Source organism: Panthera uncia, chromosome D2, assembly GCF_023721935.1.
Source record: "Panthera uncia isolate 11264 chromosome D2, Puncia_PCG_1.0, whole genome shotgun sequence".
Classification (NCBI taxonomy): domain Eukaryota; kingdom Metazoa; phylum Chordata; class Mammalia; order Carnivora; family Felidae; genus Panthera; species Panthera uncia.
The window spans coordinates 41,417,568-41,430,340 of NC_064818.1; the positions used below are offsets into that span (position 1 = coordinate 41,417,568).

At 36.5% G+C, this 12,773-nt stretch overlaps 1 protein-coding gene across 8 annotated transcripts in view; it reads left to right on the plus strand.

Moving 5' to 3' along the window:
* The window catches only part of CCSER2 (coiled-coil serine rich protein 2), a 188,823-nt gene that overhangs the window by 103,131 nt on the left and 72,919 nt on the right, over positions 1-12,773 (plus strand). The window lies entirely within an intron of this gene.

The following is a 12,773-nucleotide window of genomic DNA, read 5'->3' on the forward strand; positions in this document are numbered from 1 at the left end:
ACAAAAGTGCTTTGAGCAGTATATGGTTTACGGTAGACACGCAGTGATGGTAGTTATTATTTTTTCTCTTTTCACTTTCCCATCTCGTTCCACTAGGGATTTGAGATCATTTTGGGGTGCATTTACAATACAGATAGTAAAATTGGATGAAGAAACTATGGAAGGAAAATGTATGGCCCCATATAGTTCTTGAACAAAAAAAATTTGGCTTTAAGAAGCAGCAAAAGCTGGAGCACCTGGGTGGCTCAGTCAGTTGAGCATCCGACTTCAGCTCAGGTCATGATCTCCCTTGTTGGTTTGAGCACCACGTTGGGCTCTATGCTGATGGCTCAGAGCCTGGGGCCTGCTTCTGATTCTGTGTCTCCCTGTCTCTCTGCCCCTCCCCTGCTCACGCTCTTGTCTCTCTCTCTCAAAATAAATAAACATTAAAAAATTTAAAAAAAGAAGGCAGCAAAAGCAAAGAACATAACTTTATCCATTGCAAGATTTACAGTATACATAAGATAAAGGATGCATTTCTCCTGAATTGACTTGCTTTCTTGAGACACAAACCTGAAAGAAGTTGCTTTGCATGAGTTCTTATAAGGGAAGTACCTTGTGATATAGAGGACAGGTCTCAGACAGCTTCCCAAAGTAAAAGTAATGACAAATTCCTTAAGTCCCTTTCTTACTTATGTTCTTCATTGTAAGCTGCAAATAAGTCTAGACCAAGTGAGAAAAGGGAGTTCTTCAGTGGGTCATGAAATAATGAAGTTTAACCAAAGATTCTTCTGTTGGTATGATTAAATGCAAGGATAAAATTTAGAAGATCTAGAAGAATGCATGCAGTATGTATCTTTCCAGGCATTATTTTGGCTGTTGTTTCTAGGCTTTTGATAAGGAATGGACATTGGAGAGTTATTATTGTCAGGCAAGAATATGATGTAAAGACAGTCATGGTTGGTAAGATTATGCTTCCCTCATCTTTGATGGTTCGTTTAAAAGAAGATAAAGTTAAGGCCAACTTATGAAAATTTAGAAGCCTAACTAAAATGTGAACCATTGCTTATACTTCTGATAAGATTTATTCATCCATTTAATAAATATTCATCGAGAACCTATGTTGAATTCTGTGCTAAATTCTCAAGCTGGGGGATGAATTTGGAGAGAGTGTGAGAGGTGATAGCTGTGGATTGGTAATGGCTTCTTGGAGCATTGTTTTGGGGATGGTAAAAACCATTATGCAGTACATGAGCTTAGTTGGCGTCATTGCAGTTAGTTATTGGTTATGTAGAAGGTTCCTGTGCCTCCTCCATCCCATACAAAGTTTAGTTAGTAAAAACTTCCTAGATGTTGAGTCTGTGGGAGAGACGGTATGTAGGCAGTTATAATATTTGTATTTGTTATAATATAATAGTATTTGTGCAGTACAAGGATGATGGTTGCTTTAAGAAAGTGATTTATATAGGATTCCAGAAGCATGTAGCAACTGGTTTTTGTCTAGGGAGTTGTGTGTAAAAGGAAGTTACTATTGAACTGGTACTATTGACTATAGAGATTGCAGAGGAGTGGTTTCTATAGGAGAAAGATGAGTGTTCAGATGGAAAAAATAGCATGTGTAAAACCATGTGTGAGTAATGTGGCATTTTCAGAGAACTACTATGAGTTTGTTTCTAGGTCATTTGTAGGAATGGATAGATGTGATCTCTAACTCTAAAGGCAAAATTCTTTATTTTAAGGTAAAAGATGGCAAATTTTAGCTTGAAATGGGATTATTAGTCAGACTGTCCCAAATGGAATGAATTACCTGGATGGAAGTAGTAATCTGTGTCCCTGGGAATGATCAAACTGAGGCTGATTAGTCATCTTTCAGAAAAGATATCATTTTCCAAAAACAATATTCCTGGATATTAATAGGCATAGAAAAGCGATTCTCTGATCAAATGAGTAGGAAATGAATAAATTAAAGTTTTTTAAAAAATAGTTTGCTCCACAGCGCCTTAAATATATAAATACAGTACTATGATTTTGCAAAATGTGGTAAAAGAATATGTAGCCATTTCCCAAAACATATGACCACAGATCCCTTTTATACAGTGTATTTGGAGGGAGTAGTGATTTGTGGATCATCCACACTGGTGATTCTCAGGGAGGAGAGAGAAATGCACCATATTCTTGGGGGTTGCTAATTTGACTCATTTAGCACAGAACTTCCCAAGAAGTGGGCACCCTGGTTTGTCATAAATAGTTATAGTTTATTGATCCCTCCAGGTTTTAGAGTGGCTGTGTGGGTTTGGGACATCTAGATCCCCTAGAGCTCGTTAGGAGATGGGTGGTAAAGAGAGAAACCTCACTCAAGACAAGCCTGACTCTCCAGCATATCTTAAAACTATTATTTTCTCTCTATGCCTTGATTTGAGAAAGTTTGGATGTACCTAACCCCAGGGCCTTTTTAACATTACATGTGTAAAAGTGTCTCTACCATTCCATAACTTCTTGAGGATTCCTTTTCCTGTCTTTCCTTTAATTCTCCTCATTGTCTTTTTTTTTTTTTAATTATGCCTTAATCTGTTTTACAGGGGACTGTAATTATAGGAATTGTCTTATCTGCAATTCAGTGGTTCAGAACCACTGACCAGTTTCCTTTATGTTTTTTTTTTTTTTCATAATACTATGCTCTCCTCTCCTTATCTGGCCTAAGCTTTCACTACTGTTTCTCCCCAACCTCCTTCTTTGCCTACACCTTCCACTATGCTATATGGAATTCTTTCACATCCTAACCAACTCACATTCTTGACCTCTTTGCTCACATTCTGATTGTAACTGAAATCTAACTCTTTCCTAAATGTACTAATTCCCTAGTAGTGTTTTTATATGAAGGATTCTTATTTTCCAGTCACTCTAGTACTTTACTGTTTAGAAGTGGGGTCTTTGTCTTCACTCCTCATTTGTTTCTAAATAAAGTATTCTTCACTGTTATTACTTTGAGACTTAGAGCATTTGGCTGTATCAACCCCTCCTTATTGGTCCCTACCCCTGCCTCACAAAATCTTGGCCATTGGCTCATTTTCCCTCTTCATTGTAAGCTTTGCTACAATCCTGACTGTCTCCAGTGTTCATGTATATGGTTCATATAACCCCCTGAATCCTTAGTTCCTTAGGATTCTCTCTGTATAAGATCATGTCATCAGAGATAGATATTTTTCTTTCCATCTAGGTACTTTCTTTTTTTTTTTTTTTCCTCCTGCATAATTTCTATGGCTAGAACCTACAATGCAGTGTTGAATAGGACTGGTGAGAGCAAACATTTGTGCCTTTCTAATATTAAGGATAAAGCATTCAGCCTTTCACTGTTATGTATGATGTTAGCTCTGCTTTTTCAGAGTCTTTATCAGGCTGAGGAACTTCTAATCATATTTTGTTGAGTGTTTTTATCATGAAAGGGTGTTAGATTTTGTCAAATACTATTTCTGTGAGTATTGAGATAATTTTTTGGCCCTCATTCTCTTAATGTGGTGTATGACATTGGCTGATTTACATATGTTGAACCAACTTTACCTTTCTTGGATAAATCCTACTTGGTCATGGTATGTAATCATTTTATGTGTTGCTAGATTCAATTTGCTAGTATTGTGTTGAAGATTTTTTTTTTTAACATTTTTTTAATGTTTTTGATTTATTTTTGAGACAGAGAGAGTGCAAGTGGGGGAGGGGCAGAGAGAGAGGGAGACACAGAATCCGAAACAGGCTCCAGGATCTGAGCTCTGAGCTGTCAGCACAGAACCCGACATGGGGCTCGAACCCACGAACCGTGAGATCATGACCTGAGCCGAAGTCGGACGCTTAACCGACTGAGCCACACAGGCACCCCTGTGTTGAAGATTTTTATGTGTATATTCATAATAAATATCAGTCTAGAGTTTTCTTTCTTTCTTTTTTTTAAAATGTCTTTGTCTGGTTTTGGTATTATGGTCACCTAGATTAAAAAGGGAAGTGTTTCTTTAATTTCTATTTTTGGAAGAACTTGTAGGATTCACCAGTGCAGTTATTTGGGCTTGGGCTCTTCTCTTCTCTTCTTTCTTTTTTACTATTTATTTTTAAATTTACATCTAAATTAGTTAACATTTACTGCAATAATGATTTCAGGCATAGAATCCAGTGATTCATCCCCTACATATGACACCCAGTGCTCATCCCAAAAAGTGTCCTCCTTAATGCCCCTTGCTTATTTAGCCCATGCCCCCAGCTGCAACCCCTCCAGCAACCCTCAGTTTGTTTTCTATATTGAAGAGTCTTTTATGTTTTGTCCCCCTCCCTGTTTTTATATTATTTTTGTTTCCCTTCCCCTATGTTCATCTGTTTTTTATCTTAAATTCCACATATTAGTGAAATCATATGATATTTGTCTTTCTCTGACAAATTTTGCTTAGCATAATATACTCAGGTTCCATCCATGTTGTTGCAAATGCCAAGATTTCATTCTTTTGATCTCCAAGTAATATTTCATTGTGTGTGTGTGTGTGTGTGTGTGTGTGTGTGTGTATACGACATCTTTATTCATTCATCTGTTGATGGACATTTGGGCTCTTTCCATACTTTGGTTGTTGTCAGTAGCACTGCTATAAATATTGAGGTGCATGTGTGCCTTTTGAAACAACACACCTGCCGGGGCGCCTGGGTGGCGCAGTCGGTTAAGCGTCCGACTTCAGCCAGGTCACGATCTCGCGGTCCGTGAGTTCGAGCCCCGCGTCAGGCTCTGGGCTGATGGCTCGGAGCCTGGAGCCTGTTTCCGATTCTGTGTCTCCCTCTCTCTCTGCCCCTCCCCCGTTCATGCTCTGTCTCTCTCTGTCCCAAAAATAAATAAAAAACGTTGAAAAAAAAATTAAAAAAAAAAAAAAAGAAACAACACACCTGTATCCTTTGGATATGTACCTAGTAGGGCAATTGCTGGGTTGTAGGGTAATTCTATTTTTAATTTTTTGAAGAACCTCCATACTGTTTTCCAGAGTGGCTGCACCAGTATTTATTCCCACAAGCAGTGCAAAAGGGTTCCTCTTTCTCTGAGTCCTCGCCAACATCTCGTTGCTTGAGTTGTTAATTTTAGCCATTTGACTGGTGTGAGGTAGTGTTTCATTGTGGTTTTGATTTGTATTTTGGGCTTGGGATTTTCCTTGTGGAAGGTTTTTGACTACTAATTTAATTTCTATAGATGTTCTGTAGACATCTATTGAATTTTGTTAGTATGTAGTATTCAAGTCTTCTATTTCTTTGCTGACTTTTTCTTCTGTCCATTAATAAGGAGGAAGTAATTAAAGTCCAACTTGAATTTATCTTGTAGGGAAGGTCTAATAGCAACACATTTTCTCAGTTTTTGTTTATATGATGATGTTTTAATTTCTCCTGAATTTTGAAGGCTAATTTTGCTGGATATAGAATTCTTGGTTGATAATCTTTTAACATTTTGACTCTCATGCTTTCTGATGAAAAATCAGCTGTTAATCTTACTGAGCTTGTCTTCTACATGATGAATCCTATTTTTATTTTTCTTGCTTTGTTTAGGATTCTCACTTTTTTCTTTTTTTTCTAGTTTTTGACAGTTTATGATGTGTCTCTTTATTATATTTTGGAGTTTGTCAAGCTAATGATTAGAAGCATTTTTTTTTAATGCCCTGAACCATTAAGTATCCCAGCCTTTTACAACGGTTTGTGTGTGTGTGTGTGTGTGTGTGTATGTGTGTGTGTGTGTGTGTGTGTAAGGATGCTTTCAACAACCTGGTAAGCAGTTTGTAGCTCTGCCTTAACCTTCATTTCCTTCTTTTTGCTCAGAGACTCAAGGAGAGCCAAAGATGAGAGGTTAAGTTCTTCTCAGGTATTTCCTTGGCATGCACAGAGCCCTACACAGGTGTATGGCCTTCTCTATGTCCAAGAATATGTTGGGGGTATTTCAGAGCCTCCTGTGGACATCTCATTCCTCAGGTTTTTCTTTAAAGTTTTTTTGATCATTGCCATTTCAGGCAGGTTGAAATTTTAAGCAGTGGCACTGATTTTTTTCAACAAATGTATTAGAGATAAGGCTGTTCCCACTGAGAGTCTCCAAATTAGTTCAAGTGAAACAACAGTTGAGAATGAGCCTTTTCTAGGAGGGTGTTAGGTCAAATAGTAACTATTTTCTGGAAATGGTGCTTTTGAAAGAATTCCAAACCTAGTTTACCACCCACTTCTTCCTCCCAGTGATTGCTGAATTTCACTGCTGTTATGCTTGTAAAGCTCTTATTTTCCAAGCTACCATAGAACTGGGCAGATAGGCATAGTAATAGAATAAATTAAAATGCCACAGGCTTGTTCTTACCAAGATTCAACTGGGTTTTTTTTTTTCCTTTTCTTTTTTAAATAAGTGCTCCTTGGTTGTGGCAAGCATTTCTCTATTACTGGAAAAGTTGATTTTAACCAATTTGCCAGTGTTCTCAGTGCTTTTATGGAGGAGTGGAGTTTTTGGAGATATTTATTCTGCCATTCTGCACATATTTCCTTCTGTCTTTTAATTAATAGATTTCATTTTTTAGATAAGTATTAGGTTTAGAAATATTGAGCAGAAAGCACAGAGAGTTTTCATTTACTCCCTCACCTTCTTTTATACAATTTGCTCTATTATTAACATCTTGCATTAATTGTTAAAGTTCATGAATCGATATTGATATACTAACTAAAATCCATAGTTTACATTAGGGTTCACTCTTTGTGTATACATTCTATGACCTTTGACAAATGCATAATTATATGTATCTACCATTACCTTATCATACAGAATAATTCACTTTGCTTAAATTGTCATGTTCTCTGTGTATTATCCCTTTCTTCTCTGCCCACCCCCACCAAGGCAAACACTGATCTTTTTACTGTCTCCATAGCTTTGCCTTTTCCAGAATGCCATATAGTTGTATGTAGTGTTTTCAGATTGGTGTCTTTCACTAAGCAATATCCATTTACATTTCCTCCATGCCTTTTCATGGCTTGATAGCTCATTTCTTTTTATCACTAAATAATAGTCCATTGTTAGGATGTACTACAGTTGTTTATCCATTCATTTCCTGAAAGATATCTTGATTGCTTCCAAAATTTGACAACTACGAATAAAGCTGCTCTAACCATTTACATGTGTAAGTTTTGAACTCATTTTGGTAAATATCAAGCATGTTTGCTGAATTATATAGTAAGATATTCAGGTTAGTAAGAAACTGCCAAATTGGCTGTACATCTTGCGTTTTCTCCAGCGGTGAGTGAAAGCTTCTGTTGTTACACATCCTCACCAGCATTTGGTGTTGTTTTGGATTTTAACCATTCTAATAACCATTTGCAGTTGCCAAATGATATATAATGTTGAATATTTGTTCACAAGTTATTTGCCATTTGTATATCTTCAGTGAGATGTCTGTTTAGAACTTTACTCATTAAAAACATTTTTTTTAACATTTAATAATTTTTGAGAGAGAGAGAGAGAGAGAGCGCCAGCATGAGTGGGGGAGGGGCAGAAAGAGAGGGAGACACAAAATCTGAAGCAGGCTCTAGGCTCTGAGCTGTCAGCACAGAGCCCGATGCAGGGTTCGAACTCATGAACTATGAGATCATGATGTGAGCCAAAGTCCGACACTCAACCGAGTAAGCCACCCCAGGTACTCCACTTTTGCTCATTTTTAAATTTGGTTGTTTGTTTTCTTGTTGAATTTTAAGAGTTCTTTGCATATTTTAGAGATCAGTTCTTTGTCAGATATTTTACAAATATTTTGTCCCAGTCTGTGACTTGCCTTTTCAGTCTCCTAATGGTGATTTTCAAAGAACAGGTGTTTTAAATTTCATGCAGTCCAGTTTATAATTGTTCTTTCATGATTGTATTTTTTGTGTTGTTTCTAAGAAGGTAGAAACTCAGCATCACCTGAAGTTTCTTCCTTATTATCTTGTGGTTTTACATTTCATATTTAGGGCTTTGGTACATGTTGAATTAATTTTTGTGAACAGTGTGAAAGGTCATTTTTTTTTGCATATGGATATCTAGTTTTTCTAGTATCTCTTGTTGAAAAGACTATCTAGTATCCTTTGTTTTTGTTTTTTGGGGGGGTTTTCGCTAGGTTTTCTTTCTTTTCTTTTTTCTTTTCTTTTTTTTTAGTATAATTAACAATGTTATATTAGTTTCAGGTGTAAAACATATTGATACAACATTTTTTTAAATTTTTATTATTATTTTTTTCAATATATGAAGTTTATTGTCAAATTGGTTTCCATACAACACCCAGTGCTCATCCCAAAAGGTGCCCTCCTCAATACCCATCACCCACCCTATGCTCCCTCCCACCCCCCATCAACCCTCAGTTTGTTTTCAGTTTTTAACAGTCTCTTATGCTTTGGCTCTCTTCCACTCTAACCTCTTTTTTTTTTTTTTTTCCTTCCCCTCCCGCATGGGTTTCTGTTAAGTTTCTCAGGATCCACATAGGAGTGAAACCATATGGTATCTGTCTTTCTCTGTATGGCTTATTTCACTTAGCATCACACTCTCCAGTTCCATCCACGTTGCTACAAAGGGCCATATTTCATTCTTTCTCATTGCCACGTAGTACTCCATTGTGTATATAAACCACAATTTCTTTATCCATTCGTCAGTTGATGGACACTTAGGCTCTTTGCATAATTTGGCTATTGTTGAGAGTGCTGCTATAAACATTGGGGTACAAGTGCCCCTATGCATCAGTACTCCTGTATCCCTTGGGTAAATTCCTAGCAGTGCTATTGCTGGGTCATAGGGTAGGTCTATTTTTAATTTTTTGAGGAACCTCCACACTGTTTTCCAGAGTGGCTGCACCAATTTGCATTCCCACCAAGAGTGCAAGAGGGTTCCCGTTTCTCCACATCCTCTCCAGCATCTGTAGTCTCCTGATTTGTTCATTTTGGCCACTCTGACTGGCGTGAGGTGATATCTGAGTGTGGTTTTGATTTGTATTTCCCTGATGAGGAGCGACGTTGAGCATCTTTTCATGTGCCTGTTGGCCATCCGGATGTCTTCTTTAGAGAAGTGTCTATTCATGTTTTCTGCCTATTTCTTCACTGGATTATTTGTTTTTCGGGTGTGGAGTTTGGTGAGCTCTTTATAGATTTTGGATACTAGCCCTTTGTCTGATATGTCATTTGCAAATACCTTTTCCCATTCCGTTGGTTGCCTTTTAGTTTTGTCGGTTGTTTCCTTTGCTGTGCAGAAGCTTTTTATCTTCGTAAGGTCCCAGTAGTTCATTTTTGCTTTTAATTCCCTTGCCTTTGGGGATGTGTCAAGTAAGAAATTGCTACGGCTGAGGTCAGAGAGGTCTTTTCCTGCTTTCTCCTCTAGGGTTTTGATGGTTTCCCGTCTCACATTCAGGTCCTTTATCCATTTTGAGTTTATTTTTGTGAATGATTTGAGAAAGTGGTCTAGTTTCAATCTTCTGCATGTTGCTGTCCAGTTCTCCCAGCACCATTTGTTAAATAGACTGTCTTTTTTCCATTGGATATTCTTTCCTGCTTTGTCAAAGATGAGTTGGCCATACGTTTGTGGGTCTAGTTCTGGGCTTTCTATTCTATTCCATTGGTCAATGTGTCTGTTTTTGTGCCAATACCATGCTGTCTTGATGATTACAGCTTTGTAGTAGAGGCTAAAGTCTGGGATTGTGATGCCTCCTGCTTTGGTCTTCTTCTTCAAAATTACTTTGGCTATTTGGGGTCTTTTGTGGTTCCATATGAATTTTAGGATTGCTTGATACAACATTGTTATACATTACTCAGTACTCATCATTGTAAATAGAGTCCCCATCTGTCACCAAAACTTCATTACAGTATTATTGACTATATTCCTTGAGCTATACTTTTCATCTCTGTGACTTACTTATTTTATAACTGGAAGTTTGTACCTGTTAATACTCTTTATTCATTTCACCCATCCCCCAACCTGGATCCCCCTGGCAACCATCCATTTGTTCTCTGTATTTAAGAGTCTTTTTGTTTCTTTGTTTGTTTCTTTATTTGTTCATTTCTTTTTTAAATTCCACCTATCGGGCGCCTGGGTGGCTCAGTCAGTTGGGTGTCCTACTGCGGCTCAGGTCATGTTCTCACGGTTCGTGGTTCGAGCCCCGTGTCGGGCTCTGTGCTGCCAGCTCAGAGCCTGGAGTCTGCTTCTGATTCTGTGTCTCCCTTTCTCTGGCCCTCCCCCACTCATGCTCTGCCTCACTCTCTCTCTCAAAAATAAATAAACATTAAAGAAATTTTTTTTAATTCCACATATAAGTGAAATCATGGTATTTATCTTTTCTCTCTGATTTATTTCACCTAGGATAATACCTTCTAGCTCCATTGATGTTATTGCAGATGGCAAGATCTTTTTTTTTTTTTTAACGACTGAGTAATATTCAATATTCGTGTACGTGTGTGTATATATACACACATACCACATCTTTTTTACCTATTTGTCTATCAGTGGACACTCGGGTTGCTTCCATATCTTGGCTATTATAAATAATGCTGGAATAAACATAAGGGTACAAATATCTTTTTGAATTAGTGGTTTTGTTCTCGTTGGGTAAATATTCAGTAGTGGAATTACTAGATCATATGGTATTTCTGTTATTCTGTCTTCTTTGAAATACCTTTGCTTCTTTGTCAAAGATCAGTTGACTGTATTTGTGGATTATTTTTGGATTCTCTGTTTTGTTCCACTGATCTGTTTATTCTTTAATCAGTACTGCAGTCTTGATTACTGTCGCTTTATGTGATAAGTCTGGAAATCACTGTCAGTATTCTGACTTTCTTCCTCTGAAGTATTGGTTATTCTGGCTCTTTTTCCTGTTCATATAAACTTTAGAATCACTTTGTTGATATTCACAAAATAATTTGGTGGGATTTTGATTGAGACTGTGTTGAATCTACCATTAAAAAACTATAATAACCGTGAACATAAAAATACATATATTTAACTTTTTCTTAATGATGAAAAAAAGAAACATTAAAGGTTTTGTGAAGTCAAAGTGCAACTGAGATTAGAAAATAAATTAAGAAGAAAAATTCTGTCTCTCCTTGCCTCTTACACATGCATCTCTACTGGCTAGTCTAATGTGTGAATCACAAACTTTAGTACAGAATCACACATATTAGTAATCAAAAAGCTTGGGTTGAAGTGGAGAAGAACATAAATATATAGGTACAGCCACATAGTTTAGGGAGATTCCTTTAAAACGGCAATAATAATTATGCAGTGATGTGATTATTAGGTGTTTGGATTGACTATCAGGTACTATTGTATGGATTCAATTTAAATGGGTTAAAAAAAGCTTATCTCTTAAAAATTAATTTTTGTATTTATCCTGATCTTATTTTGGGGGAGATGATTTTATTTGCTATATTTATAGAACAGTGTTAAATAATATTGGTGATGGTGGACATTTCTTTCTTGTGCTTCTGTAACTACTGAACTCATTTTTGCCCTCCCCCAATACCCATATTGGTTCAGTTCTTCATATTCAGTCAACTACCTGGCCTGTGGTCAGCTACATAGATTCTGGCTTTGCTAACACACTGCCAGCCTTACAGTGTATTCCCCAAAACAGCATGCAGTCTTCTGTTGCTTCCACCATCTAATTTCTCTACCAGAAATCCACAGTTGTTAAAATCTGTATACAAATACAGATTTATGCCTGTCAGTTTAATATGAGGTGGTGTTTTCAGTGATTCCTCTATTATCTCATGTTTATTTTTCTTTACCTTTTTTACGTCTTCATCCCTGGGTTTGTGCTTGCGCTCTTGGAAAGTGATTTTACCTCTCATTTTCAAAAGTTTCAAAGGTTCAGATTCCCATATGTGAACTTCATTGTCTTCTCAGAATGTGAAATCTAAGAATCTTCATTATCTCTCATTTTTTTTTCCCTTTCCTGTCTTTAATTGTGTCCTTCTATTTTCTGAAATAACCCTTGTTATGTATTTGCTTTCTCTTCCATCTTTGTCTTCTTTTGCATCTCAGTTATCTTCATTTTTTTTCCCAGCAAACTGCAGTAAGGTGTTATGTTACTTCCAATGGTTTGTCAGATAGTTTAGTACCAAATACGTAAGTTTAAACAAATTGTGTTAAAATTTACCATTTGAGGAATATAAGTGAAAGGTTATATGGCATTCTAGTATTCTTTTGACATTTATGTTAGAAAATTTTCTCAACATAAACAAGTTGGAAATTATTTATAATAAATAATATAATAGCAATTAGTTTTTATTTAACATTTACTGTATATCAGGAACTGTTCTAAGCACTTTAACATATATATTACTTCGTATAAGACTTACAGCAACCTAATGAAGTAAGTACTCTTATTATCCTTAATTTATAGATCAAGAAAATGAAGGATAGATAAAGTAACTTGTCCTGTTACTAGCTAATAAGTGACAGAGATGAGATTTGAACTCAGGTAATCTATGCAGGTAATATAAAAATGAATAAGATATGGCCCTATTTTCAAAGGGCTTGCAATGTAATTAGAGGCGATAGCTATATAGATTTCTTTAATTTATGCTCAATAAATTAAGGATCCTAAAGTGCTAGTTTTATCTAGTTGAGGGCATCAGGAAGGGCTTTTGGAGGAAGTAGCATTTTAGTACTAGGAGAAGATATGTTTCATTTGGGATCTCATGGTGGAGGTATTTGAAATGCAAGCTAAGGTATATGAACTTCATTTGGTGTGCACTGGTAAACATTGAGAATTAAAGAAACTGTGGCCCAAAGATATTAAGTATTTTCA